This window comes from Tasmannia lanceolata, unplaced genomic scaffold (assembly GCF_043159265.1).
Source record: "Tasmannia lanceolata isolate RefF3 unplaced genomic scaffold, GAP_Taslan_0.1 ptg000007l, whole genome shotgun sequence".
Taxonomy (NCBI): Eukaryota; Viridiplantae; Streptophyta; class Magnoliopsida; order Canellales; family Winteraceae; genus Tasmannia; species Tasmannia lanceolata.
The window spans coordinates 18,639,345-18,667,271 of record NW_027518684.1 but is presented as its reverse complement, the minus strand read 5'-3'; the positions used below and the strand labels follow the sequence as shown (position 1 = coordinate 18,667,271).

General features: G+C 39.8%; 2 long non-coding RNA genes across 2 annotated transcripts; one reads left to right on the top strand and one right to left on the bottom strand.

The window, feature by feature from the left end:
* Positions 1–515: 515 nt before the first annotated feature.
* On the bottom strand, positions 516–5,198 carry LOC143882187 (uncharacterized). Its single transcript, XR_013252127.1, has 2 exons — positions 4,647–5,198; positions 516–1,671 (listed from the first exon to the last, which is right to left on the bottom strand). It is a non-coding gene; the product is annotated as an uncharacterized LOC143882187 (long non-coding RNA).
* A 15,958-nt stretch (positions 5,199–21,156) lies between these two features.
* LOC143882186 (uncharacterized) lies at positions 21,157–25,526 on the top strand. Its single transcript, XR_013252126.1, has 2 exons — positions 21,157–21,648; positions 24,356–25,526. It is a non-coding gene; the product is annotated as an uncharacterized LOC143882186 (long non-coding RNA).
* The last annotated feature ends 2,401 nt before the right edge of the window (positions 25,527–27,927 follow it).

Sequence of the window (27,927 nt, the reverse complement as noted above, 5' to 3'; positions counted from 1 at the left end):
AAGGACTTTTATAGGTAGGATAGGGCTTTTCAAAGAATGGCTTAAGGCTCAACAAAGATTTCGACCGAACCTGTGAACAGGTCGCCTACATATCCCAAGGTAGGAATCAGGTCGTGTGTAGTTCAGGGCGAATGCCCCTAGTTTGAAGATAAATTGTTTGATTTTTTTTTTCCTTTTTTCTTTTCTTTCTGGAACAATTAACTTCTCTTCTTTTGGAACTTGTCCCTCTCTTTTTTTTTTTTGAAAGGATTGAATTTCTTTTCCTTTTTGAATCGACCGAACTCGGTTCAACCGAGTTGCCTACGTACCCCAGTATAGGGATCAGGTCTCGCGTAGTTCGGGGAATGCCCCAAGTTTGATGGGTTTTCAAGAAAATTTGATTTAGGCTCGAAGGGTTTGCAAATCGGTATTCTTTTGACATTGGGTTTTGATTTTGGGATTTAATCGGCCAAAGGAGGCCTTTCGATGTTCAGATTGGGAATCGATCTAGGTTACTAGAGTCCCTCTGGTACTGATTATTTTTTTTTTTATTATTTTTCTCTTTTGTTTTTTTTTTTTTCGCGGAGTTTGACGGCATTTCCAGGTAAGAGATAATGGATCTTCTTCTTTCAAGATTCTAATACGTGCTTTTGACTTTCATAGAGCGAAACTTGTTCTTTGACATCCTCCATCTATGGATTCGTACTCTCGATATCTGATGATCACTTTTCATTGTTTGCTCTTGAACTTTTCATCTTGAATTTGTTGGCTTTATGTTATGAATTTGAGAACCAAGGTCATTGATTAGAAATATGAAAGTTGTTTCTACTCTATGCCCCTTGTATAGCATATATCTTCTCACTTTCTTCATTTTCTTTGAGCTTTCCATCTATGTCTTGCCCCTAGTATCGGTTGTAGCTTTTCTAGACAATCTTCTTATTCTTGAAATAATTTTATCAATTCTTCACACTCTTTAGAGGGTAATGTATTTTCAATCGGCATTCACTGAATCAAAGTTTCAGTGCCAGTGTTTATCATTTCAATTTCATCTTTGAAAGGTTGGGATTGGCGCTCCTCCTCTCGTTCAAGTAATTGCTGTGACTCAAGTGGAGTTTCGTCAATTTTGTCCTCATTTGAGGAGGGAGTCTTATTTTAAGATCAGAAGCACACTTAAGAAACAGACACAAGTGAACTTTTTGGAACTGACTGAAATTTTATTTAAAGAAAAGCTATTACATCAGACGACCTATCCTGAACATGCTCAGGATTCACAACTCTAAATAAGAAAGGGAAACAGAAGATAACTTGCCTGGACTAGGCATTGACCTTTAACTGTAAGACCGGACTCAACAATTATACTGACCATGATGACTGACTCAACATAAAATAGTAAGTGACTAAAACTTTAACTGCTGCAACTGTTTGGCGTTGAAGGCTCGGTGAAGGCTGGTTCGTTCTGAACATCATCATGGCTGATACTTTCAATTTTGGACAATGATGACTGATTCGCATAGGGGAATGCCCCTAGCTCAAGGATTCTGAGAGTGAACTCTGAAGGACTTAGCAAAATAATCTTGAAAAGGTAGCCCCTAGAGGAGGAAGAGACCAGGGGTACAAGCAAGATTGGATTATCTGGACCAGGCATGATCAGATCATGAGAATGCATAATAGAAAGATTGTGAGATTCTGCATCTGCCAGTTAGGGGATGGCATGAAGATACGATCGAATCGTATGACAGAAGAACGAAAGACGCACGATCAAAAGATTAGATGAGATAGCATAAGATTGCTTTCAACGGATAGATCATGAATGACTAATCCTATGAGATTTTTGGAAATGATGGGATTTATATCCTAACCCAAAGGGAAATTTTTTTTTTTTTTTTCACATTTTATCAGTGTTACCTGAAGGCATCAACCCTAATCCTAATCTATCGGAGTGGAGAGAGAATCTCGACTCATGCCTTTGTTCGTGTATCTAAGGACCGATCGTAGCCATTGGAAGATGGACTACGGCCTAATCTAGACACAAATAGGTAGAATATCCTAAACTAGGCTCACACACGTGATGCACATGTGTTCGTATATTACATGCATGTGTGGGTTAATCTAGGGGTAAGGCTAAGAGTTCCCTTAGCGCGAATCCATGTTCGATATACTGTACCAGTGTCCGGCGTATCAGTACGTGAACAAGGGATCCGTTTACGTACCATAAAGGTACTAGGCTAAGGGTGGAATGCTTCTCTAGCACAGAGGCACCAGGTGATGAAATCCCAGTCAACCATGCTAGATAACACTCCGGGTTCCTAAAATAGGATGTGTGTGCACGTGAGATGCATGGTTTAGATGCAAGTGATGTAAGTGTGTGCAATATGTTTGCGCAATCTATGATGCCTTCAGGTTTTGTTAAATTAAGTTTGAGTAAAATGTGATGAGAAAATAAAACAAGACAAACTAATCTAACAAGTATAGAGTTTTTATGAGCCATTTAAAATTAAATTCAAATGAATTATCTTTTGAAGTTTTAATGAAGTTAGGTGATCCCCAGCAGAGTCGCCAAACTGTGGTACCCTGATCCCGCGAGAGGGGTGTGGGGCGCGAGCCGCCGCTCTCTCTCTCTTGGTCTCTCGTATCCACGCGATTGGCGTGTGCATTTTATTATTGATTTGAATTAATCTTTCCTGTGAACTTGGGATCACTAAGGCAATCCGAATTCCACACGAAAGAGACTGACAGAGTCGCCACCTAGATGTGGGATCTAGGACCCGTAATTAACCAGAAATCTAGACTCGCTACCTGGTTACGAGAATGGAAGGTATGGGGAGTTATCCACCACATGCACCATTCTTGCCCGATAATCGGTCTTCGATTCCAAAAGCTAACTCTTTTAAATTTATTTTAAATGGCTCATTCAACTCTATGTTAATGTGCGAACTAAGTGACATGCATCCTATGATCTAATTTCAATGTGAATCCTAAATGTGTATCTTGATTTATTAATTTGTCTGGATTCAATCTAAGTGAAAGTTCTCCTAAAATTCTAATTTCATGGAAAGTCCTAAGTGATTTGATTAAGCATTTACAAGAAAATTAATATACAAAACACCACAATTTGTTTGTGGTGCCGACTCGCGGGTGGTATGCCATCAGACATCCAAGCTGCCTACGTACCCAAGCCTCACTGGGATCAGAGTCGACGTAGTTCGGTGCACCTAAGCTAAGTTACATATGCCTAACTCAACTAAGACACCGACCTAGACGGGATTGACTGTTTCAACAGTTTTAGGAGAAGTTATTTAATTCAAGTTGAAGATTTTATTATCTTAGGATTTCATCTAAGATGCTATATGATTCTCATCTAAATGCAAATGGTCCCTTAGACTAATGCAGGTTTGCCTTACATCCTAGTTTACTAGGCTTGTCCTAGGGAAAGATTGGGTGACTAGTGTAACTAGACCTATGGCACGGTTGCTATACATAGCAAGCGTCCGTGATGAGGCTGGACTCCTAACTCTAGGACTCCCTAAAACTTAGGACACAACACGACACGACACCATTGTTCCTAAATTGGGCTCTAAGGGTTCTTACGACGGAAACCATAATCCAATGGTTCCGAGAGACACGAGATGAATCGAGATGATGAATAGTGTGAGGGAATGGGAAAGATAGAGAAAGGTGCGACTGAACTTGGGAGTGCCAAATTGCCTACGTACCCCGTGATGGGGATCAAGCCACACGTAGTTCCACTGGGGAGGTTACTTGGATTTTGGAAAACAGAATTGGTATTTGGATCAGGAATCGGGTTTGTATTTGAGCATTGGACTTGAGATTCAGAAACATTGATTTATCAATGGGATTTTGGAATTGGGAATTTGCATCAAAGAATTGAGCATATAGGAATCATCAAGGGTTTGAATTTTGGGAATTCAAAATGGGCGGGCTTATGAGATTCGGCCAAATGGATTCAGACATGCGACTCGGATTGTGTTGGGATATTACTTGGTTGGATTGGGTTAATGGTTAGGGTCAAGTGAGTCGGGTCTAAGTTAGGAGCAAACCCGAGACTAGCCATGGTCTAACTAGGAGGAAGCAGGGTACAAACCAGGGTGCGGACCAGGGTGCACCAGGGTGCGAACCAGCAGGGAACCAGGGTGCGAACCAGCAGGGGAACCAGGGTGCAACCAGCAGGGAACCTGGGTGCAACCAGCAGCGAACCTGGGTGCGAACCAGCAGGGAACCAGGGTGCGAACCAGCAGGGGAACCAGGGTGCAACCAGGAGGGAACCTGGGTGCAACCAGCAGCGAACCTGGGTGCAACCAGGGTCTAACCAGAGTGCGAACCAGCAGGGAACCAGGGTGCGAACCAATATCGAACCAGGGTGCGAACCAGTAGGGAACCAGGGTGCAACCAGCAGGGAACCAGGGTGCAACCAGTAGGGAACCAGGGTGCAACCAGCAGGGGAACCAGGGTGCGAATCAGTAGGGAACCAGGGTGCAACCAGCATCGAACCTGGGTGCAACCAGCAGCGAACCTGGGTGCAACCAGGGTCTAACCAGAGGCTAACCAGGGGGAAAACGGACCCTACATGCTTCCTAACATGGTTTTTCTTTTAAAGTAAAAGATATGCATGAAAACAGACCCTACATAGAATTGAAATAAATGCCTACCTCTTTGGAAACCCACTTTGTGTTTGATTTTTCTTTGATGTTAATTCCTTAAAGATGATTCCTTGCTTGATAATGACTGCTTTTGATATATATCACCCAACGTATAAAATCACCCGATCCGGCAAGGATGGCCGAACCCTTGAAGAGATGAGGGAGAGGGATGAATTTTCTAAGAGAGGGGTTCTTTTTCTTCTTTTCTTGGATGGTGGGATGAGAGGGTATTTATAGGAGAATGGGATAGGAGGTTAGGTGAGGTTAGGTGGTTTTGGATGGTTAGGATGAGAGGATGAGGTTAGGTAAGGTTAGGTGGGGTTAGGTAAGGTTAGGTGAGGTTAGGTGAGGTTAGGTGAGGTTTGGATGGTTAGGATGAGAGGAGAGGTTAGGTGAGGTTAGGTGAGGTTTGGATGGTTAGGATGAGAGGAGAGGTTAGGTGGTTTTGGATGGTTAGACCCAGGTCAAGATCTGCCATTGATCTAACGATTTACGAAAATCGGGTCTCGGAATGGAATCAGGGTCCGGGCTATGAAGTGACCCTAGCTTATTTTGTCCCGATTGATGATCCGTAAAGTCAGATCAAGATATTAATGACCTAAAACATATAAATCAATGATAGAGGGGGTTCTCACATGGATTTAACACACTAATTTATTTGTTGATTAAAACAAAACAAAATGGGGTGTCTACAGAAACATGCATAGATGGTTCAATTTTATAATAGAAAACTTAGGGTCGGGCAGGGTCAGGGTACCCGAGGCATTAACCCAGAACCCGACCCGACCTGAGTCAGGGTCTAAAAAATGAACCGTGACCCGCCTTCAGGGTAGAAAAATCCAAACGGGTCAGCGCTGACAGGGCCAAACTTGCACCCCTAAATTTTATACGTCCTCTACTTGCCATTTTGTAATAATAGCTGCATCTATCAATCCTCTTCTTGACTGTCAATACTGAAAAGAAAGTCACGGGAAACAACAGAAGTGATAATGCCTTCTTGGCAGATCTTCCATTAAATACAAAGAGGCAAACAAAATTAGTGTGAAATGCTGAACAGGGAGGTGGAAATAAGATGTCACAGCAATGGCAGACCAAAGGATACAAAAAGTTTAGGATCACTCAGTTTTTCTTCTGAGTTGTCTCTCCTTTCCACATAGGAATTGATATATCCACCCCTACTTTTTTCTCCTCAGTTTCTCTCTCCTTTCCACATAGGAATTGATATATCCACCTCTACTTGGTTCATCTCCGTACTTTGCTACAAGCCTACACCATCTAGAAGGTTAGTGTTCTCTTAAGTATACGAGTCCTCGTACGATATCATTACCCTTGAGACTGAGCAAGTCGACAATGAAATATCTTTGCCCTTGTTTTGATATATCCACTCCTGCTTTGGTTTATTTGTATTAAAAGCTTTGAAACAATGTTTCTTTAGCCTTTTATTTTGAGTCCAACTGGGGTTCCATGGAAGAAAAGTATAATGCCGCAAATTGAAACAATGAAATTTAAAGAGAAAAGTCAAATACGAGCCTCACTTGTTTCTAATGAAATTCTTTATCTTCATTAGCTCTCAAAAGCTTAAAAATATCTATATTTTTGGTAGGCTACTTGGGAAATATCTCTATAAAATACTTAATTTAATTGATAGAGAACGACTCGTCTCCTATTAATCAAAAGGTGGTTATAGCTCCTAGATGGATCCCTTTCGAGTCTGGTTGGTTGAAGCTAAACTTTGATGGTTCTAGCTTGGTAATCCTAGCACGCCCAGGCAGCGGAGATATCTTTAGTGACGAGACTGGCCCATCAAATGTGCTTTGTCGGGTCCTATTAGAATCAAAGTGTCTAAAGGGGCAAAAGTAAAAGCTATTCCTCAGGGCGTTAACTTCCGGAGGCGATTTGGATGTTCAGAGGATATTTTGATTAGCTTACTGGGAGGGTGATTCATTGACAAGGATGCCGATTCAATGACAAGGATGCCTACACTGATATACAACTCTATTTAGTGCCACTTTGAATCTATACATTAGTGGACTTTTGAGAAAAAATACACATTAAGAAACATGTAAGGGAAGTGATATATTCGTCCCCTTTTCTTTCCTTGTCCACCCACAATAATGTCTTTATGACTACTCTTTTCACAGTAAAAAGGGGTAGCCTGAGAAAGAAAAGGGGCCGAATATATCATTTCTCTATGGTTGTGTTTGGATTGTCGGAATTAGAAATCGGAATCAACATCATATTCCAATTCCTATTGGGATTCTCCTTTAAATCGAATGAGAAAAAAAATTTAATCCAAAAAATTCAATTTCAACCAAGGCGAAGTCAAATACCACCTCTGACCAGATTGTAAAAGAGTCCGACATTCCCCCCCCCCCCCACCCCCCACCCCACACACACGCACACGCGCGCGCACACACACTCTTCATTTAAGATCATGTCAACCCATTATGAGTTCAAAACCAATTATTCGATGCAATTTTTTTTAAGACAAAAAAAAAAGGCGATTATATCACTTCCTCTCAAGGCATTGTTCTTTTATGATTATGCCAACCGATTGTGAGTCCAAAGCCAATTATTCGACTCAAAATTAAAAGAATAGGGCCCAAATATCACGAAACTATGTGATTTGGTGTAGGTCCATCTCTTTATAGTGAGGGGAAATGATATCTTCTCCCATTCTTATTCACTTGGGACAGCGTCAGTAGTAAAAAAGAAAGAAAGAAAGGGCTGTCCCAATGAAAAAAAGGGTGAGACTCAAAACAGTGGGCCCCCATTAGGTGATAAGAGCCTCATATGCGGAGTTTCCCACCTTTTGTCGCCACATTTGGTTTTCCTTATCGGCGTTCTTCTAAAGTTTATCTCCCATGAATATTCCAACACGGGCAGGTTCACAGTACCTTTTTTGTTTTTCTCTCATGTGATGTGACAAGTGGGACCCACTTCTTGTGTGATGTTTTGTAACCCACTATTTCTCATCATCTAAGTATTGACCTTCTAGAAGTAGTTTGTTTAATTACGCAAAATTCCTCTAATCAAAACTACTTTGGCAATGATTCTGATAGTATAATAAAAATACATGTAAAGCCAACTTGAATATATTTAAACTAGAACTACCATTGTAGAGTCCTGTTAATTTTTTTATTCTAAGGACTAGAACAACTCGGGCAGTAGTGCTCTGTTTGGTTGCTTGTAGATGGCTGGGAGAATAAGAGAAAAATAAGTCAAAGAGAATTAGACAAGAATGGAAGAGAATGGAAGATCGGGAGAATATTATGAGGGAGATTTGCGAGTAGTGTTTGATTGCGCGAGTAAATTAGCAGAAGATGTAGGGTGTCATTATCAAAATATAGGTGGAAGAGAGAAAAAGAATAAGACAAGAATTTCTCCTAATTCCCCTAACAAATTTCTCCATTTTGGTGAAAAAGGGGGAGAAGATTATGGGGGGAACATCTCCGCCACGTAGGCGCCACGTAGGATAAAAACCAATAATGATGTTTAGAAGTTGTCTAGTAATCAAAGGTGTAAATGACAACAAAACATGCTTTGGGGAGATCTCATGCATTTGAAACTCCTACAATCCCCCCAAAATAAGCAACCAAACATAGCATAAGGGGTGCAACTCGGGTCGGGTTGGGTCGGGTTGAGGCCAACCCGACCCAACCCGATTTCACCATTTGTTTGATTTCTCCATTTTATTTTTGTATTTCCATCTCATCCTAGTCATTAGATGTTCCCCAACAAGAGGGTTAATTAGGACAACTTTCACCAAGCTTTTTATTTCTTTCTAGATTTGAGTTATACAATGACAAAACAAACATAGAAGTAAAATTTTTATACATATCGGAATTGAAAATCGGGTTTCAGGTCGGGTCGGGTTGCCCGACACCCCAAACCCAACCCAACCCGATGTCCAATTCGGGTTGATTTTTCCAAACCCAACCCAACCCGGCTTTTAAAAAAACTTAACCCAACCCAAATTTATTTGTAGGATGATCCAAGCCACTTCTCAAAATGAAATCCAATACTTCTCAAAATGAACATTGGAGCCCACTTTATAGGATGATCCAAGCCATTCATTTGTTCGGCCACAATGTAAATAGGTTGCACCCTGAAAATCATTTCCATAAGATAATCCTAACCCTCCAATCTGTAGAGAGAATGCACATTATAAAAACCTTTATAGATCGGATGGTTAGGATCATCCTATGGATATGATCTATGGGGTACAATCTATTTGTATTGTGGCCTAACAAATGAACGGTTTGGATCATCCTATGAAGTGGGCCTCACTATAATTTTCAAAAAATACACGTACCAGAGGGCCAATAGTTGCAATTGAGTCTAGCTATAATAAGATGAAAAAAGGTGATAACAAGAAGATACAAAGCATGATTAGTGAGAGATACGCTCATAAATCCGGTATTAACTTTAACAAGATATTTTCTAGTCAAGTTGGGCACTAAAAAAACGAGTAAGAAGGCTGTGGCCGGTGGGTGATGAAAATGGGGCCCATGGGGGTAGTCACTTATCCAAGGATAGTTATCCAACTATACATGGGATATTCCTTCCTTTTTCTTCCCTGGGCAACCCTTTGTAGTGTAAAAGAGTAGTCATAACTCATAAGTAGACTAGAGGGGGCTGTCCCATGGACGAAAAGGGGCCGAATATATCACTGCCCTTCAAAATTTACCTTGTAATTGTGTGGGCCCTATTGGCTAATAATTCGATACAAAATGTACCTCTTAATTATTTAAATTCAGACTCTCATTTGTTGAAGCGGAGCGTAGTGAGCTTTAGGCGCCGAGCGAGAAACGTCTCTTCTTCCGTTTCGGGGTGGGAAAACAATGAAGAGGTGGGCCCACAGCGAATGGACCACGGATAGAACACATTTCACATATCAACCCAGATAAAAGTTATGGGACTCTATGATTTGGTGTGGATCCCATCCCTTCACAGTGACACTCATAGCAGCCTGCTGAGCGAAAATTCAACAGAGTACCACCCAACATGCATGCCACCTTCAGGGCCTCTTCGGATGTGGGAAAAAAGGAATTTTTTCCATGAAAATTGAATTCTTTCATGTTTGATAAACTCACTTACTTTCCATGGATTTTTACCAAAATATTTTTTTTCTTCTTGCTTTTCAAAGATAACTCTAAGGTCATGATTGGCAGCCTTAAAAACTCGAAGGTCCTCTGTTCAAAACACAACTCCTTAATTGATATTAAAAACTAGGCATTTGGCGGATGGCTGTTGCTTCTGACAGGAGCCATAGAAGCTCAATTTCCTGCAGATATTGTCTTCATTCACGAGGTGGCTATTGTCTTCATTTACGAGGTGGCTACTGTCAGATGCAACAGAACGTCCGCGAAATGCCTTCTGCGATGGACGCTAGCAAATCCCATGATTAAATAACACCAACTCTAACAACTTAAGCTTTTTGAGTAACCCAAGAATTTTTGTTTTCCATTAAAATTTTATCATAGAAAATATTAATTTTTAGGGAAAATTATTAAAAAAATGTAAAGTTTTGTCTAAATTGTGAATAAAGGGTAGTGATTTGAAAATTATAAAAAAGGTGTTGTCAGGTGAGAGAAGATGGCTTTTAGGACAAATATATCCTTCATAGTGGTTCCGTAGTAGAAAATGTGGTTCCCTAGTGGTTACGGGGTATAAAATGTGGTTCCCTAGTGGTTCCGGAGTAGAAAATGTGGTTCCCTAGTGGTTCCGAGGTATAAAATGTGGTTCCGTAATGGTTCTGGGGTATAAACTGTGGTTCCGTAGTGGTTCCGAGGTATAAAATGTGGTTCCCTAGTGGTTCCGGCGTATAAAATGTGGTTCTCTAGTGGTTCCGGGGTAGAAAATGTGGTTCCCTAGTGGTTCCGGGGTATAAAATGTGGTTCCCTAGTGGTTCTGAGGTATACAATTTGGTTCCTTAGTGGTTCCGGGGTAGAAAATGTGGTTCCCACGCCGGGTCCCGTACGGGCCGGGTCGACCCGCCTGTCACCCGAATTTTTGCCGTATTTTTTAAGATGATTTTGGGAAATGTTATCCGCATTACCGTATTTTGATGAGGACACTCCTCACTTTATTAAAAGTACGGTATGGCCCGCACCATAGGATGATCCAAACCGTCCATTAGATGTGCCACAGCCTAAATAGGTTGTGCCCCAAAAAGCATTTCCGTGGGTTTATCCTAACCCTCTGATTAGAATGTTAGAGGGTTGGTCCTAACCCTCTATAGATCGGAGGGTTAGGATCAACCTATGGAAATGATTTTTGGGTCACAACCAATTTAGGCTGTGGCCCATCTAATTGACGCTTTGGATCATCCTATGGGGGGCCATAGCGTACTTTTAATTAAATGAGGAGTGCCCTCATCAAAATACAGTAGTGTGGATAACATTTTCCTTTTTTGTATGGGAATTTGCTAGCCACCTTTGCCGAGGCAACTTCTCGGCTTGTGGCCCATCCTTTGATGCAAAGATTGGCAGAAGTAATATGGGTGCAAAAGTGGCTAGCAAAAGTATAATTGCAAAAAATAGTAATCATTACTTGCAAAAAATAGTAATCATTACGGATTTGTGGCTGAAGTGCTAAGTTTTAAATGAAAAATTACGAAAAAATGGAAGCAAAATATTAAAATTACGAAAAAAATACCAAAAGGATGCACTAACATATGACAATTACCGAACTACAAAGTTTGACTGTCTCCTGTCGAAAGTCCGAACGTTTGTTCGGAAGTCCGAACAAACCTTCGGACTTCCGAATGGAACCAATATTTTGGTTATGTATACTGGCTTCCATTCGGAAGTCCGAAGTTTTGTTTGGACTTTCGACGGAAGCCAGTAGAAAATGGATAATTCCAAAGATTTTTATTTTCAAATTGAGTAAAAATTCGAAGGATAATAGGGATATACATTGTGATCTTAGTGTCATGCAGGCAACCATAAATTGAAGCTCGATTTTGATGTTTTAGAATAAAAAAATGCAAAGAAAATGGATTTATCTTGAAAATGGGGAAAACAACAAAATTCAGTTTATAATTTTCCCTATTTTCTATCCTGGAACCACTAGGGAACCACATCTTATACCCCGGAACCACTTGAAAACCACATTTTATACGTCGGAACCACTAGGGAACCACATTTTATACCCCGGAACCACTAGGGAACCATATTTTATACCCCTGAACCACTACGGAACCACATTTTATATATCGGAACCACTAGGGAACCACATTTTATACCCCGGAACCACTACGGAACCACATTTTATACCCCGCAACCACTACGGAACCACATTTTATACCTCGTAACCACTAGGGAACCACATTTTATACCCCGGAACCACTAGGGAACAACATTTTCTACCCCAGAACCATTTGGGAACCACATTTTATACGCCGGACCCACTAGGGTACCACATTTCATACCCCAGAACCACTAGGGAATCACATTTTATACCCCTGAACCCAGTACGAAACAACATTTTATACCCCGGAACCACTTGGGAACCACATTTTATACGCCGGAACCACTAGGGAACCACATTTCATACCCCGGAACCACTAGAAAACCATATTTTATACCCCTGAACCACTACGGAACCACATTTTATACCTCGAACCTACTAGGGAACCACATTTTATACCCCGCAACCACTACGGAACCACATTTTATACCTCGTAACCACCAGGGAACCACATTTATACCCCGGAACCACTAAGGAACCACATTTTATACTCTGCAACCATTACGTAATCACATTTTATACCTCGTAACCACTAGGGAACCACATTTTATACCCTGGAACCACTAGGGAACCACATTTTCAACCCCATAACCACTTGGGAACTACATTTTATACGCTGGAACCACTAGGGAACCACATTTCATACCCCAGAACCACTAGGGAACCACATTTTATACCCTCGAAATTAGTACAGAACCAAATTTATACCTCGGAACCACATTTTATACGCCGGAACCAGTACGGAGCGACATTTTCTACCCCGGAACCAATACAAACCAAATTGGGTAGAAACAAGTAATGATCTTTTTCCAACAGAGAAAATGGTGGTTCTAACTTTCTTTTAAAACCCAAAAAAACAATGAAAACAATTATACAACCAACATAGAACAACTTGGGTAATTTCTCTGTTTTTTTCAACATAAAACAATAAAAACAATGAAAACCTTCATAAAATATTAAGACCCAACAAAACATGAAAACCTTCATAAAATGTTAAAACCCAACAAAATATGAAAACCTTCATAAAATGTTAAACCCTATTCAAGTAGAGGAACATGGACCTACTTGGAGCTATGTTTATCACCCAAGTTCAAATTTGTGACAAGTAATGGTGTTTTTTTTTAACAAAATACAATGGGATTGGAGCTTCCAAAGGATGGCAATGGCTGTATTGGGTGTTTTTCACGTTGGATGGGTGGGGAAGAAGAAAGAAAAACGTGAAGTGGGTAGCTGAAAAAAACATACGGATTAGAGCATAAAAAATGGTGGGAAAATGAAAGTGGGGGTATATTTGTCCTAAAACTCATACTCTCTCACCTGACAGCCCTTTTTTTACAAAATTTAAATATCTACCTTTTATTCATAATTTAGCATAAACTTTGCATTTTTTTTAATAATTTTCCCTAATTTCTATAATTTTCTGTTTCTTAGATCCAAACACCCCCTTACACTTACACTGGAGCCAAGTGTGTTAAGACACTGTCGCTCTCATCCATAGATATTTTAATTAGCTCGAAAGGTGATAAAAAAAAAAGAAAAAAAACTGATACAAGGTAGATTCCGTGTAGGATTTTTTCTCCTTTTGTCTTCCTCATCTTCCTTCGTCTACTTGTTTTGACCAGATTTCAATTTCTTGGATTCTCCGCCAACGAAAGCTCCATGAACTCAACTTTTTCTTTGAAGCAGACTATATTTGGTGAGCATGGCCATTCTTCTTTTCATCTTATATATGTATTTATCCACCTTCTAGACGTTTTATCCTTTGTTTTATGCAGAAAATAATCGAGATATTTTGAAACAGCCGACTTCAGCAAAGCTTATGATAATGTAAAATACTATATAAAACCCTTTGATTTCATTAAAACAAAGGAAAATGAACTTCAATTACTCAAGCTAGATGAGAAACTGAAAGAAAAATCTTGAAATTTGTATTTATAGAAAGAGGTGAGTAATGATGAAAGCACCCATGTCCCACATTGCATTATCGAATGATTTCTTTTATCCATGGACAGGTTATTTATCTTCGAGAACAAGCCTAATGAATAGAGTATACTGGACAAACAAGGTAGCCAATCCTAAGGATTTTTAGTCATGATAAAATTATCCAAACAAAGTAATCTTTTATCCATGGATAGGTTTGTTATCAACGTTTAAAAACGCGGATGTGATCGACTCGGTGTGGACGCAACCAAGAATGCGGTTGACGAAGTTGATGCGGTCATAACTCGGGAGAGATAAAAGGAGTTTATTGGCTCTGTAGGGCAAAATGAGGAATGCGGATGTGGTACAACGGCCAAGGTAAAATGAGTGAACTTATGCGAGTTCCTCATCTAGTCAAGGAGTTTTTAAACACTGCTTGTCATATTCGGTTTACATCTAGAACAACCCTAATGAATATTGTACAATAAGGTAGCCAATCCTAGGAATTTAGTCAAAGATAAAATTATCCAAGACAGGACAGCTTGTCCAAGGATTTTTGTCTCCATTAACAGGAGCCCCATTTACAAGTAGCTAGCAACTTTGGTGGCTTCCAAAGAAGCCCTTCTCAATTTTGATAGATGCTGGGCTGTGTTTGGTTGGCGGACAGTGCGTGCTGTTTTAATGTGGACTTCATTAGCTGAGATATAGACTTTTGTGGGCATGTTTTTGGAGCTTCTTCTAGAAAAAAGAGGCTTTTTTCTGGGAACTTCCAAACAAATGACAGCCGAGCATCAGTCAAATTTGTGGACGGGAGAGAATGGCCGTGGAGACTTTCTAGAAAAGTTGAACTTTCTAGAAAAATACCTTTTTTTTCTAGAGGTGGGTCCGAACTCAAGAGAGTGGATCTAAATTGCGCTGCAGCGCTGGTGGCCTACTAGGCTAACATACGTGCCCTCATATATAGTTGGGATAATTATTAGAGAAATTATATGGTGTATGGGCGTACAAACAAGTAAGGGTGGTGCGATGAAAGTACTACGCTTGATATTTCATCTAACAACAGCTTCACAAAAAGAGAGCTACTGTTGGATAAGGATGGGATGATGAAGGCTGTTTGTGAAGGTGTGTGTGTGCAGCAAAAAATTTGGAAATCACAAATCTATGGCTTGAAGCAGACTCTGTCCTCGCAGTTAATGCGTTTAACAAAAAAGGTCCGGCTCCATGCATGGAGGCAAATCAAAATTGTAAAGAGAGCTTGCAATCAATTGCAAGATATAACCACCCACATATGGAGAGAAGCAAATGCAGCTGCAGATTTCTTATCGAAAAGGCCAAAAGGGTATGTCCTTGTAAAGGCACTCAGATCCCATTAGAGCACATGCCTGATGAGCTGAAGAGCAAGATCCATTCAGATAAAACTGGAATAGTGTATCTGTGTTCGTAGGCCTTCTGTAGTTTTTTTTTGTTTGGAAATTCTCTTCGTAGTTGGCTCATTTCAGCCCCATGTATTGCCTAAACCCAGCTTACTCATAAAAAAAAAAAGAAAAAAAGATGAGATGATGCGTACGAGTTTGTATGCCCATTCATCATATAATTTCTCTAATTATTATTGCTACTGTGACTTGAGTCCACCGCTTTCTCGTACAATAAAGGGGGAAATTATATTATTGCTACGGATAAACACATACCCATCATCCCATCCTTGATATTTGATCCAACATCAGTTCATGCTGCTTTGGATCAAATATCAAGGGTGGTCCCTCTTTTGTACCATCTTTACATATAAGGCCATTCATCATATAATTTATCTAATAGAGAAGAGATCTAGAGACCCACCACATTAAAACAAGAAGTAAAATGGTGGGCCTCACTTGATACAAGTGTTTGGAAAGAGTTGAGGGGACTGAACCCATCAAAACTGCAAAACATGGGGAAGTGGTATATTCATTCGCCCCTATTTTTACTTGGGACACCCAGCTCTAGTGTATCTATGACCGCCGTGGGACTGATGTGCTTCACATGGGAAGAATTCAACATGCCTGATGTGGAGCGATACATTAATAACCTTTTTTAAGGAAAAAATAACCATTTTGTGAGTTTTAATTTATATGGTACGAATGCGTGAATTCCAATGTATTTTTTGAAGAGTAGAGTAGGGCCCACTTCATCGAATGAGTCAAACCGTTAATTTATCGGCCCACAACATAAATTGGATGTGGCCATTATATCATTTCCATAGGATGATCCTAACCCTCCGGGCCAACAAATGAAAGGTTAGGATCATCCTATGAAGTGGGCCACTTGCACCCTCCGTAAAATACTGTACTTCACGTGCACACAATCGTATAGAAACTCTATAATTATACTCCTGCTTTTGGTACACTTGCCACATTATTGTGGCTGTTTGGGACAATTCTAAAACATGAGTGCCTTCGTATGCTTTTGCAAAGTTTAAACATTATTAGGTACTTTTCTAACAAAACCATTTGGGCCCCACTGCATTGTGAAAATGATGGGAAGTGATCTATTCGCCTTCCCCGGCCACCCCCCTCTTGTGTGTTTATGATTAATCTTTTTACATGGAAGGGGCTGGTTCGGGGAAGAGAGACCTTCAATCTATTGATATCCCTCTAAATGAACCATATTCATATTAATTTCCTATAAATTGTCAAAATATAAAATTTTCCTATGAAATTTTTTCCATACATTTCTGGCAATCCAAACATGGCAAAGAGTCATCATTTTCATGGGCCTTAATGTGACAGATGGGATGTCCATTTGGTATGGAACCAAGACCATGTGGGCTGCCTCTACATGATCCATCACATGAACATTCTAATCACTTGTCGTGTCACGACTAGGACAAAGCAAGAAGCAAAAACCCGTAAATCATTAGTCCCTTGAGAGAGTTATTCTTGAATTTTATTCCAAGGTAGAACCGTACACCACACACTCTTCTCTTGAATATTTTATTCCAAAATAATTGTCAAAATTATGATTTTCTCTAATCTCAGATGTGTTACACTTAAGATGATCAGTGCTTAAATAAGCACTTGAAGATAAACATGAGAGATAAGATAGGAACATGAGATGAAGATCATCCTAATCTAAACCAATCTCCCTAATCCACATCCTTATCTAAATCAACTACCCCAATTTACCACCGATCAAATCTTATCATGTATGACAAATCTTAACACGTATTGCACTATCCCAATGCTAATTAAAGAAAGACTCCTAAATAAACTCAACAGCCACATGCATCTTTCCTTTTTCAGAGCCAAAACCAAAAACAACTCTAACCAATTTCCTAATCCAATTAGGACTCAAATTAAACTATCCTACACTTACTAAAACCTAAGACAATATTTTAGAAACCTATATGACATGTATAACAGGTCATATTCTAATAAGACATGTATAACAAGTTAACAAGCGAATTGCTAGCGTCCATTACAAAAGGCATTTCACGGCTGGTCTGTCGCACGTCAAACCAGCCACCTCGTGAATGGAGACAAAAGCTATGTTGTCTTCATTCACGAGGTGGCTAGTCTGACATGCGAAAATGCCTTTTGCGATGGACCCTAGCAAATCCCAGTTAACAATCCAAATTAGAAACTAAACTAAAATAAACTTATAACAAACTAGAAACTTCTTTAAACTACTAAATTAAGGTCCATGTGGGCCCGTTTTGGCTTGCGTCCGCCCGTGTCGCATCCGCCTGGCCCCTCCGACGCCGTGGAGAGTCGATGATGACTCTCAGCACATCAAGGCGTAGTGCCTGTATTCATCTGAGGTGCTTGTTAAATTTAGGATGATATCACTAATCTTGAATACATTACAAATAGTATAATGAGTATTTAAATATTACACTCAAGGGATAAACATAGAAAAAGTTTAACATAACAACCAAAATATATTATTTCTGCATAATCAAGCCTAATTACCTCAATCTACCACCAAACTAGTCCTTTGTTTTCCCTAGCTAGTGCGTCTCAAGGATAGGGAAGGTGGTTTTCATACTTAAATGTTCCATCTTTCTTTTCATATAATAAACCTGTTGGGGTCCCCTCCAATCCCAAGCTTACCTTCCAAAGCAAGATCTTATGTATTCTAACATGCCCGTCAAATGTATGTAGATTGAAATTTGCATAAAATTCCCTAATATGGAAATGTAATTTTCCATCAAAAAAGAATCCTCTGATTTGAAGTGCACTCTCAAATGTCGATGACGAATATCTCCTGAATATCTCCTGATGTTCTTGCCGAATGTCAAGACCCAAGTTTCTTTAAAAACTTGGCAATTTGGCAAGGGTATCTCATTGCGGACGTTTCTCATAGGATCTAAAATTAATTTCCATCGATCCACACAACTAACAAAAACCCGTGGGACTGTTCTAAATCCATGTTTACACTATTTTACAAAAATACCCTCCAATTTTTTGTAACTTAAAGTATTATTTCATGGATATTTTAGTAAAAATAAGCCAAATGCAATTTTCTTTTAGTCTTTTGTCATTCATTTCTCTCAAGTCTGGAGCCATCCTCTTTACTTCCTTGACCATGGTCATTATTTCCCTAACCTACTAGTAATTACACTATTGTCGTTGCAGCTCGCGCTCGCCCCCACCCTCTTCTGGAAATGTTAACTATATAGTATATTCTAGGGGTGGACATGGTTCGGTTCGGTTCCGGGGTATACCCAGAACCGAACCATATGCAATCGGTTCCCAGAATTTGGAAGCAGAACCAAACCATATATCTTTCAAATAGAACCGAACCAGAACCGAACTTGATCGGTTCAGTTCGGTTCGGTTCTGGATTTACCCAACCTTTATTTTATAATTGTTTCCCATTTATTGGATGAATGAATGGAATGGAATGCATGGGCTGTTTAGTAGAAAGTTTAATAAAACCACTATGAAAAAGACCAAATATCATATTATCATCAATTACTCCAAGGAAAAGTCAGATTATCATCCTCCTTAAAAACCCAAAAGAGGTGTGATGAAAAAAATAAAAGGTTCTTTGTAAAATATAAGCATGAAAAAATGCAAAAAAATATCTGTTTGAATATTAAACAACAAAATATGTGTGATGAAAAAACCCTAAAAAATCAACAGGGTCTCCGTAAAAAATGAAAACGACCAAATATCTTTGATCAAGAAGTTAACCCCCTTGAAAAGAAAAGAAAAGATTAAATATTTGTTCGATCTTGCAAGTTGCAATACACACACACAGAGAGAGAGAGAGAGAGAGAGAGAGAGAGAGAGAGAGAGAGAGAGAGAGAGAGATGTTATCTGGAAGTTAAAGATGATGAGAGCCTAGAGGATGAGCCGCGAAGTTGAAGACGACGAGAGCCGGAGATGGCGAGATTTTATTCGTTTTGGGAAAAACTAGGGTTTCCAGTTTCCACATAACGACTGAGATTTTATTCATTTTTAATAACTTACGATTAAAACTTTAAAAGGCAAAGCAAAACGTTAAAGGGGGGTGAATTTATCCTCAAGCAGTAAATATAAAGTCTAAAGCATTTTTTTTTCTCACGGAAACCATATTGGGGGAAGGGCGGAGGCACATATAGCATGAGGGGGGCCATGGCCCCCCAAAAGACTTGCAAAATGCCTTTTATGTAATATGGGTGTACATGCATGCTAGCTAGATTAGTGGTGGCCCTCCAAAAGACTTGCAAAATACCTTTTATGCTATATGGCTGTACATGCATGCTAGCTAGATTAGTGGCCATGGCCCCCCAATTACCAATCAAGGCAAGTGTAAATTAGTCTGGCCCCCCAAAGTGTAAATTCCTGGCTCCGCCCCTGGGGTGATTTTATCAGATTGGGGGGATATGATCCTACTTGGTTCTCGGATCCCAAACCCAGAACCGGACCGCATTCTCCCGGTTCCAAGATCCCAGAACCGGAACTGAACCATCAAATCTTAGAACATAACCGAACCGAACCGAATAGGCTGGTTCGGTCATGTCCACCCCTAGTATATTCAATGTAAGTTGGACCCTAGGATCGACACTCCGATGGAAAGTCTAATTTGATTTGGATCTTGACCAAGATTTGGAAGCTAGGATCCGAAGAGCACTACTAATCTAATCTGCTCTTCGAATCTGATCTGACCAATAAGATATTTGATTGGATCCTGACCGACAAGTGTTTATGATTACCCAGTGGTCTTCATTTTTAGGGCACGACCTGTATACTATATGAGCCTCAAAATGAATGGTTCAGATCATCCATTCATGTTAGCCCCAGCTTGTCTTTTCATTTTTAATTGGTTTATAAGAGCTTTTTGGGAACTGTAATAACCCTTGACGGCTTGACTGCTCTTTAAATACTAAAAGAGAAGATGAGTCAGTGGAATTATCAAAACATGATTGTGTTTTCATCATAATTACTTGTTGCTTGGAATTTTATAAGCCAAACAGAGAGGTATAGGTTTTAATGTTCCCAACTGAAAAGGAAAATAATTTTTCACGGCATATATTAGCATGTGCAGTTAAACATACGCCGATCTGAAGATCCAACGGCCAGGATTGCTTAACTGGTCAATGTGAAAATTAGTGGCACATGACACTCTTCTACAAGAAAAACCTCTTGCAAACGACACTCTAGGCATGCAAAATGCGCCACGTCATCCGATTTTAACGTGGCTTCGCCCTAGGAGAAATTATATGATGCCCGAGCGTCAAATCCCGTGAAGGGATCAAATATCAAGGGGGGTCCCTTTTTGACGGTGCTTGACGGTCGGGCACGTTAATGAACGTACCTGGCATCTAGCTACCGGGCGCATGTTAGAGAGCGGCGGGCCATCTTCTTTTTTTTTTTCCCAAAAATTTCTTAAAAAAGAAACAAAAAAATCTCATTCCAAAAGTGTCTTCCCTTTATTCCGGACATCTGGGCCGTTCATTTGCTGGAACTTTATCATGAAATTTCTCTCCCTAGCCCAAGCTGAGACTGCATCACCTCAAACCTAACCTGACCCAGTCCGAGCCTCGGGTTGAGGATGGCCAACCCTAGCTCATCCCCATCGGATCCATTTTTACCAATATCGAGTGAGGTTGAGTTAGGTTCGGTTCGGGTTATAATTACAGGTCAGAGGTCCAGGTGGAGTTGTCTTTTACCATCCCAAGTTGAGGAAATTCCAACCTAACCCGAGCTAAAATCGCGTATAAGCAGTCGGGTTTGATTTGATCCCAACTTAAATTCCACACCTAATTGGGGGAAGTGCTACTTTTTCCCATTATTCTTCTCTAAGCTACCCCATTTTGTGTAAGAAGAGCAATCATAAAACTCTAGAGTCTAGAGAGGCTATTCACGACAAAAAAAAAAAACAGTAGAGGGGTTGCGCTGGGAAGAAAAGGGGGGCGAATATTTCACTTCTAAATGGTGCGCCTTTAATGACCACGGTGGGGCCGAAACAGTGAGCATCATCGCCCACGTGACTCTAGCCTCTAGGACGCGTAACGTCAACTTCAAGAGCCAGCCACATCGGCCATCAAATCCGCCAACTACGCAGGCGGCGCATGTTAGCGACGTCGGCTGTAGAGTAAAGCCTCCTCTCACACGCGCGCTCTAAGTATAGTCACGTGCCACGTCATCCAAACGTTCCGGTGCGCCCTCTGCTTATCCGATCCTGTCTATAAATATATCTCCGTTGAACCCCTCGTTTCTCAACCATACCCAAGTCCCAACCTTTTTTTCTATAATTTTTCAAATCTCTCTCTCTCTCTCTCTATCTAAAAGACGTCATTGGATTCGCCATTGTTGTTCTGCAACGAAGCTTAGAAAGAAGAGGAACGGATCTCCCTCCTCAACACAAATCGGTGAGTTTTCACATCTTTTTCCTTACCTTATCGATTCCAAGTGATAATTAGCGTGAAAGAAATTATGTGATCTGTGTATTCTATTTATTTTTCTCTATGAGTTCTTTCTCAGAGATTAGAATGCGATTAGATCTAGCTCTATTTGATCAACGATACTAGTTTTTTCTTTTCCTTTTGCTCTCTATCTCTCTTCCTCCGTTTGCTATGATGATTAAAATTTTTAGTCTAGATTAAAAATCGATCGGATCGTCTGGAAAACGAGTAATGACTCGTTCTTCCTACGAAGTTTCATTTAGATAACCGTAAAATGATAGATTAGAGTGATTTTTTCGATGATTTGTCGGGAAAACGAATTACACCTGTTTGGATTGCTTTTGTACGAGCGTCAATCGAGAGATTCAAAGGATTCTTTAATATGAACCGCGCCAAATGGATGTAATGATTTCTACTGCCTAAGAAATCGTTTAGAGGCGAGGATTAAAGCGATTGGTTGAAGGAGTCATCGAGGACAAGAATCCGAGAAAGTAATAACTCATTTTCTTTTGAAATTTCATTGTGAAGTTCTTGATTCGAAAGATTCTTTGGATGAATAATCGTTTTAAGGAATCATTCAGGACGAGAGTAACTCATTTTCTTTTCAAAATTTCGTTTCGAAGGCTGTGAATCGAAAGATTCTTCTAATTAATCTCTTGGCTTGGCCTGAGAACTACAAATCTCGGTCCAGAAATTCCTCTTTTAAATTAATTTGTGATCAATAAACATCTGTCTCCTTGTTTTTATCTTTTTCATCTTTCGCAATCGATTGAAAATCACATGTTCAAATACATGATCGACTCCGAGTCGCTATTTCTCGAGGAAATCGTTTCCAAATCAGAATCTCTATTTTTCCTCTTATTTCGTTTTTTTTTTTCCTTTTTATTTACATCCAGTTTTCTGACTTTTCCTCTCTTCTCTTCCACTCTAGTTTTATTATTATTATTATTATATTATACGATGATTTATTTTTCCTGAGAGTTCAAGGTGCGAGATCGTGGAAGAAAAATAATTTTTTTCCGTTTTTTTTATAATAAGTTTCGTTTTATTTTTTTTATTTTTCATTATTGTTCGATAGAAAAGCTTTGATCATCTCAAAACAAAGGATTCGTCGTTATCTTTTCTTTTTTGTCGCGATCTCAACTTCCTATTGACAGATAGGTTCTGAACCGTACGTTTTCCCCTCACCCTTTCTGTTGGTTTAGCCATCAAACAGAAACAGACGTTGTTTCCAAAGCTGCAAAATGGCAATTTCGTGATTACTTGAATCTTGTGACAGATAAGCTATTCTGTTTCAATTTACCAGTTTTAGACGATTTGGTAGAGTGGTTATATCGACTGGGGCCGTTTCCCGAGAGAAACAAATTTCTTTTCTAACCATTTTTTGATATAAACACAACCATGTTTTGATAATTAGACTAACTCATTTTGTCTTTCATTATTTAAAGAGTTGTCAAAGTTATTGCAATTTGCAAAAAGCTCTCACAAGGCAATTTAAAAAAGGAAAAAGACAAACTGAGTTTGTGCAATTATCAAAACATGGTTTTGCTGATAAAAAAGGAAAAAGAAAAAAGAAAAAAGGTATCACAAGGCAATTATGAAAAGGAACAAGACAAACTGAGTTTGTGCAATTATCAAAACAAGGTTTTGCTGATATCATTTCCTTTTTTTTCTCTTATTTTCTTTCTCCTTTGCCGATGATCTAAAATAATGTCACTCCGGTGATTTCTTTTTGTTGAGAAAAATAGCAGGGAATGTAATTCTATTGATTCGCTCGAGAGTGTTTGGTAGGAAATTTAGCGAAATTGGGGAGTTTGACCACCGCAGATGTTGGGCCGCTTGTCGGCTGACGTGGAAACCTCAAAATTCACTGGTGCTCTATTTGGATGCCATTAATTCTTTGGGAGATCTATATCCCAGCGGTCAAAGGGGAGATCTAAAGCAGATCAGTTAACGGAGAGATTAAGGGTGGAAGAAAGAAATATTGTTTGGTCTGTCTTCCAAATATTGGGAGGTTTGGGATAAGGGCAAAAAGATCTCCCCAAGATCTTCTCTAGCGCGCCACATCACCCGACCGTAGCCTAGCTGTCAAAGGCCTTAAAAGGCAACCAAACAATCTCAAGAAGATGTTCTCCCCTCAATCTCCTTAAAATTAGCCAAACAAACAGAGCATAGATGAATTTCTCCGAATCGAAGAAAAAAGGGGAGAAGATTTGCTCAAAAATCTCCTTTGACTTGTTCTCCAAATCCTCCCAATTTCTGATTGAGGGATGGGAACTTCGCTTTTACTCTTTCTAGAAGTGTAATTATTTGAAAAATATATTTACTGCTTTTTAAAATAATAATATATTCGGAATTATATGCAGTGATTGATTGTGTCCACCCACATGACTTTAACGTGAGCCTGATCCACTTTTTGTCCACTCCTTCTAGACTCTTATCCCATTTGTTTTTCTCTTTTTTAAATCATAAACGTCCTTTTCTAGATTGCATTACAGTAAGTTGTGGCTATGACATCTCCATAGCCTGTCGCTGAAAGTCTTATCGTTTCTCTTAAACAATCTCAACATAAATAAACAAACAAATTGCATTATTTACCTTCTTGTCCTGTTTCATCTGTCTATTAGTAGATTTTGTTCAAGCATCTAACCTTGTTTTTCTTTCTTTATACCAGGATTAAAGAGTAACAGCTTTAAAAACCCTTCAACCCATTCCTATAAAAAGCTCACATGAACATAGATAGCTACTTACAGGCAGCTATGGAACCTGAGAAGAAGTGGGATTCAAACTTAGCACTTACAAAAACAGGCCCAGGCCTAGGCCCAGAGACAGCCACAGGCTGCTTCGATTGCAACATCTGCTTAGAGTTCGCCCAAGACCCCGTGGTCACACTCTGTGGCCACTTATACTGCTGGCCCTGCATCTACAAATGGATAACCCTCGAAAAAACCTCCACCCCTCAACTGTGTCCCGTCTGCAAAGCAACCCTCTCTCAAACCACCCTAGTCCCACTCTACGGCCGAGGCCAACCCCCAAAACCTCCTAAACCCGAAGGAAGAGTAGTGTCCTTACCAAAACTTCACATACCCCGAAGACCCCCAGCAAATCGCCCCGACTCTCTATCCTCACCTTCTACTCCTCGTAATCACACCCACCACCATATTCACCAACACCAACATTTCCATCAGGAAAACCCTCCTTACAATGGTCATTACTTATCTTCTCCGTCGATGAATTTTAGGGTTCCGGTGACTCCGACCGCGGCCACGGCGGGGGCTTTGGCCGAGATGGCTATTTCGGTTTTGCCTTGGTTGTTTGGATGTCAACAACAGCATCCTTTTGTTCCTTCGAGTCCGAGTATGAATAGTCCGAGGGTGGATTTGAATAGTCCGAGACTCAGACGTCAAGAGATTCAGGCGGAAAGGTCGCTTAGTAGGATTTGGGCCTTCCTTCTTTGTTGTTGTCTTTTGTGCCTTGTCTTCTTCTAATCTTTCCATATTATACGCTCCTTGGTATACTTGTATGTACAGACTACAGAAGGCTTTCTAAGTAAAAATTACAGAAAGCAAGGCTTATGCTAAAAGGGTGATCAATATCATATGCTTACAGTTACACAGCATTCTTGTGAGGGAAATGATATACTTGCCCCCTTCTCTTCCTTGGACCCCACCCCATCAAAAAAAAAAAAAAACACTAGAGGAAGATGACCCAGGGAAGAAAAGGAGGGGAATTTATCACTTCCCTTGTTGTGATTGTGATGAGAATCCTGTCCCCTCTCCTGTTACTAAAACACTTTTTGAGCTTTATGTTCATGTGTAATGAAAAAAGAGCTTTCTTTATCCTCATTGCTGCTTTCAGTGCTTTGTGGTAGCTTTTTTGGTAAATGTAACCGAAGCAACTGGGGGGGGGGGGGGGGGGGGGGGCTATGTAAGAGTTGTAATGAAAAGTAGCCGTTCTGATATTTTTACCGGCATGGCTTTTAGCAAGTTTTTCTGAGTGCACTGGCAGAGAAGACAAGACATGTTGTGGATTATTAAGTAAATGAAATTAGGGCCCGTTTGGATACCTTTCATTTTGTATTTGGATTTGGAATTGAGTTTTGAATACAAATTGAATTGACCTGGCAGGTCATGTAAAGGGAGAACGAGAGGGAAGATGGTACTTCCTAGTGGAGGGGAGAGATTAAGGAGCTAAGAGGGTGAAGGAAACTCCCAGATATGTAGATTTTCAATTTCTTATTTCTTATTTCCACAGGAAACTTAGAAATCTGATTTTTTTCACTGCTGAATTAGAAATCCAAGAATTTGATCCGATCCAATCCAAATTACAATGTGAAAAATTCAAATTAAAATCTTCTCGGCATCCAAACAGGCCGTTAGGGAAATGATATCTAACGCTCCCTGCTTTCATAATGGCACTACACACTTTATTAACCACTTTTCTGAGTGGCTTTTGAGTGTATCTTGCGAATTGTGACATACTAGAAAAGTATAAAGCAAAGATTGAAATAGCATTATTAAAACAAGGGAGTGCGAAAATAAATTCAGTATAATTAGTGTTTGGGTTGCCGGTATCAGGCATTTTGATTCCAGTGTTCGGTTGAAAAAAAAAAAAAGAGAACGGCAACAAAGGGCAGAATTACACTAGGCTGCAACTCAGGCGCCAAAAATGTTGGAATCTGTTTCCCATTCTTAGAGGTGGTATCAGGTATAAAAATTTTACTGTATTGTTTAAAATCAAATGTTTTATTTTAGTTTTAATTTATTCTGTCCTAATGATTTTGACAATCCAAATGCAGATTGTTTCTGGACGGGCCTAGACAGAGGTGTGTAGACCGAGTTGTGCAACTCAGTTTGGGTTGGGTCAGGTTAGGTTGAGCCCAACCCGAACCTGACCCAAGGAAGCATTAACTAAACCGTATTGGTACGGGTTTAGTTATTGGTTTCAGCCAAAATTTAGATAATTACATGGTGGGATGTCAATTTGTTCAATTATTGAGTCAATGACTTTAAATCAAATCACATTAGTATATCTCTGCCAAAACATGAAATGGGCCCTCCCTCCAAAGGCATTGATTTCTCAACAGCTTCCGACAGGCCTCGTGGAAATTAATCTTCTAGGTTTGATGGGAAATAATACCCCACATACTTGTTTCCCAAGAAGTGTAAAATAAGAAGAGGAATCCTCCATTATCAAACACAGATTTGATGTGTTGTGGAAAGCACTTTCAAAATCGATCGCTAGGTATATTACTTTGAAGATTAATCCTAAAATTAGGAGTATTTTGGTCATTAATTTGGCCCAAATCATTAATTAAGGACCTTTTTCTTGTCTTTTTGCGTATTACTATTTTTTCAAGCAAAATGGGCTCCTTTTTTGCTAGTTTTTTTCATTTGTTTATTGGGAAAGGTGTGCGTACTCGGTCGAGTAGATAAGCTTATCTACTCGGTCGAGTAGATAAGCTTATCTACTCGGTCGGGTTAAAAACAGTGGGGGCCCACATTTTTTGGGTGATCCAAACCATTCATTTGAAAGGCCCTTACCTAGATAGGGTGTCCACCAAAAATCAGCCCCATAGGATCATCCTAACCCATGCAACAGTGGAGGGAAAAATGGGAAAAACACAGCTTGTCCACAAATCTGCCCATTTTTCCCTCCACTGTTAGATGGGTTGGGATGATACTATGGGGCTGATTTTTCGTGGACACCTTATCTATGTAAGGGCCTTTCAAATGAATGATTTGGATCACCCCAAAAATGTGGGCCCCCACTGTTTTTAACCCGACCGAGTAGATAAGCTTATCTACTCGCACACCTTTTAAGTTTAAACTTCTGCGCTTTGATTATGACTTTGATTAAGACGTTGCTTTTGTTTGAAGCGTGCGATCTTTGACATGTGGCATCTATTTCATGGGCCAATTAGATGAATGGTCCAGATCAGACTGATGTCACGTGAGCGGGCGGCCAACTACTATAGTGTCTCATGTGAGTGTCTTTTATACGTGGGGCATGTAACAAGTGGGAGTGATATAAATCTAAAGTATTGATTAGGGTGAATTTACAAACATTTACGGGCGGCCAACCACTTGCTATTCTCAACTATTGATTTGCATTGTTAACGTTAACCCAATGTAACAAGTGGATTGCCACGGTTGCTATCAATCCCACTTGATTTACAAACGTTTACCCTCTGATCTATGGAGGAATTGTATATTATTATTTATGGAAACCTTTTATAGATCGGAG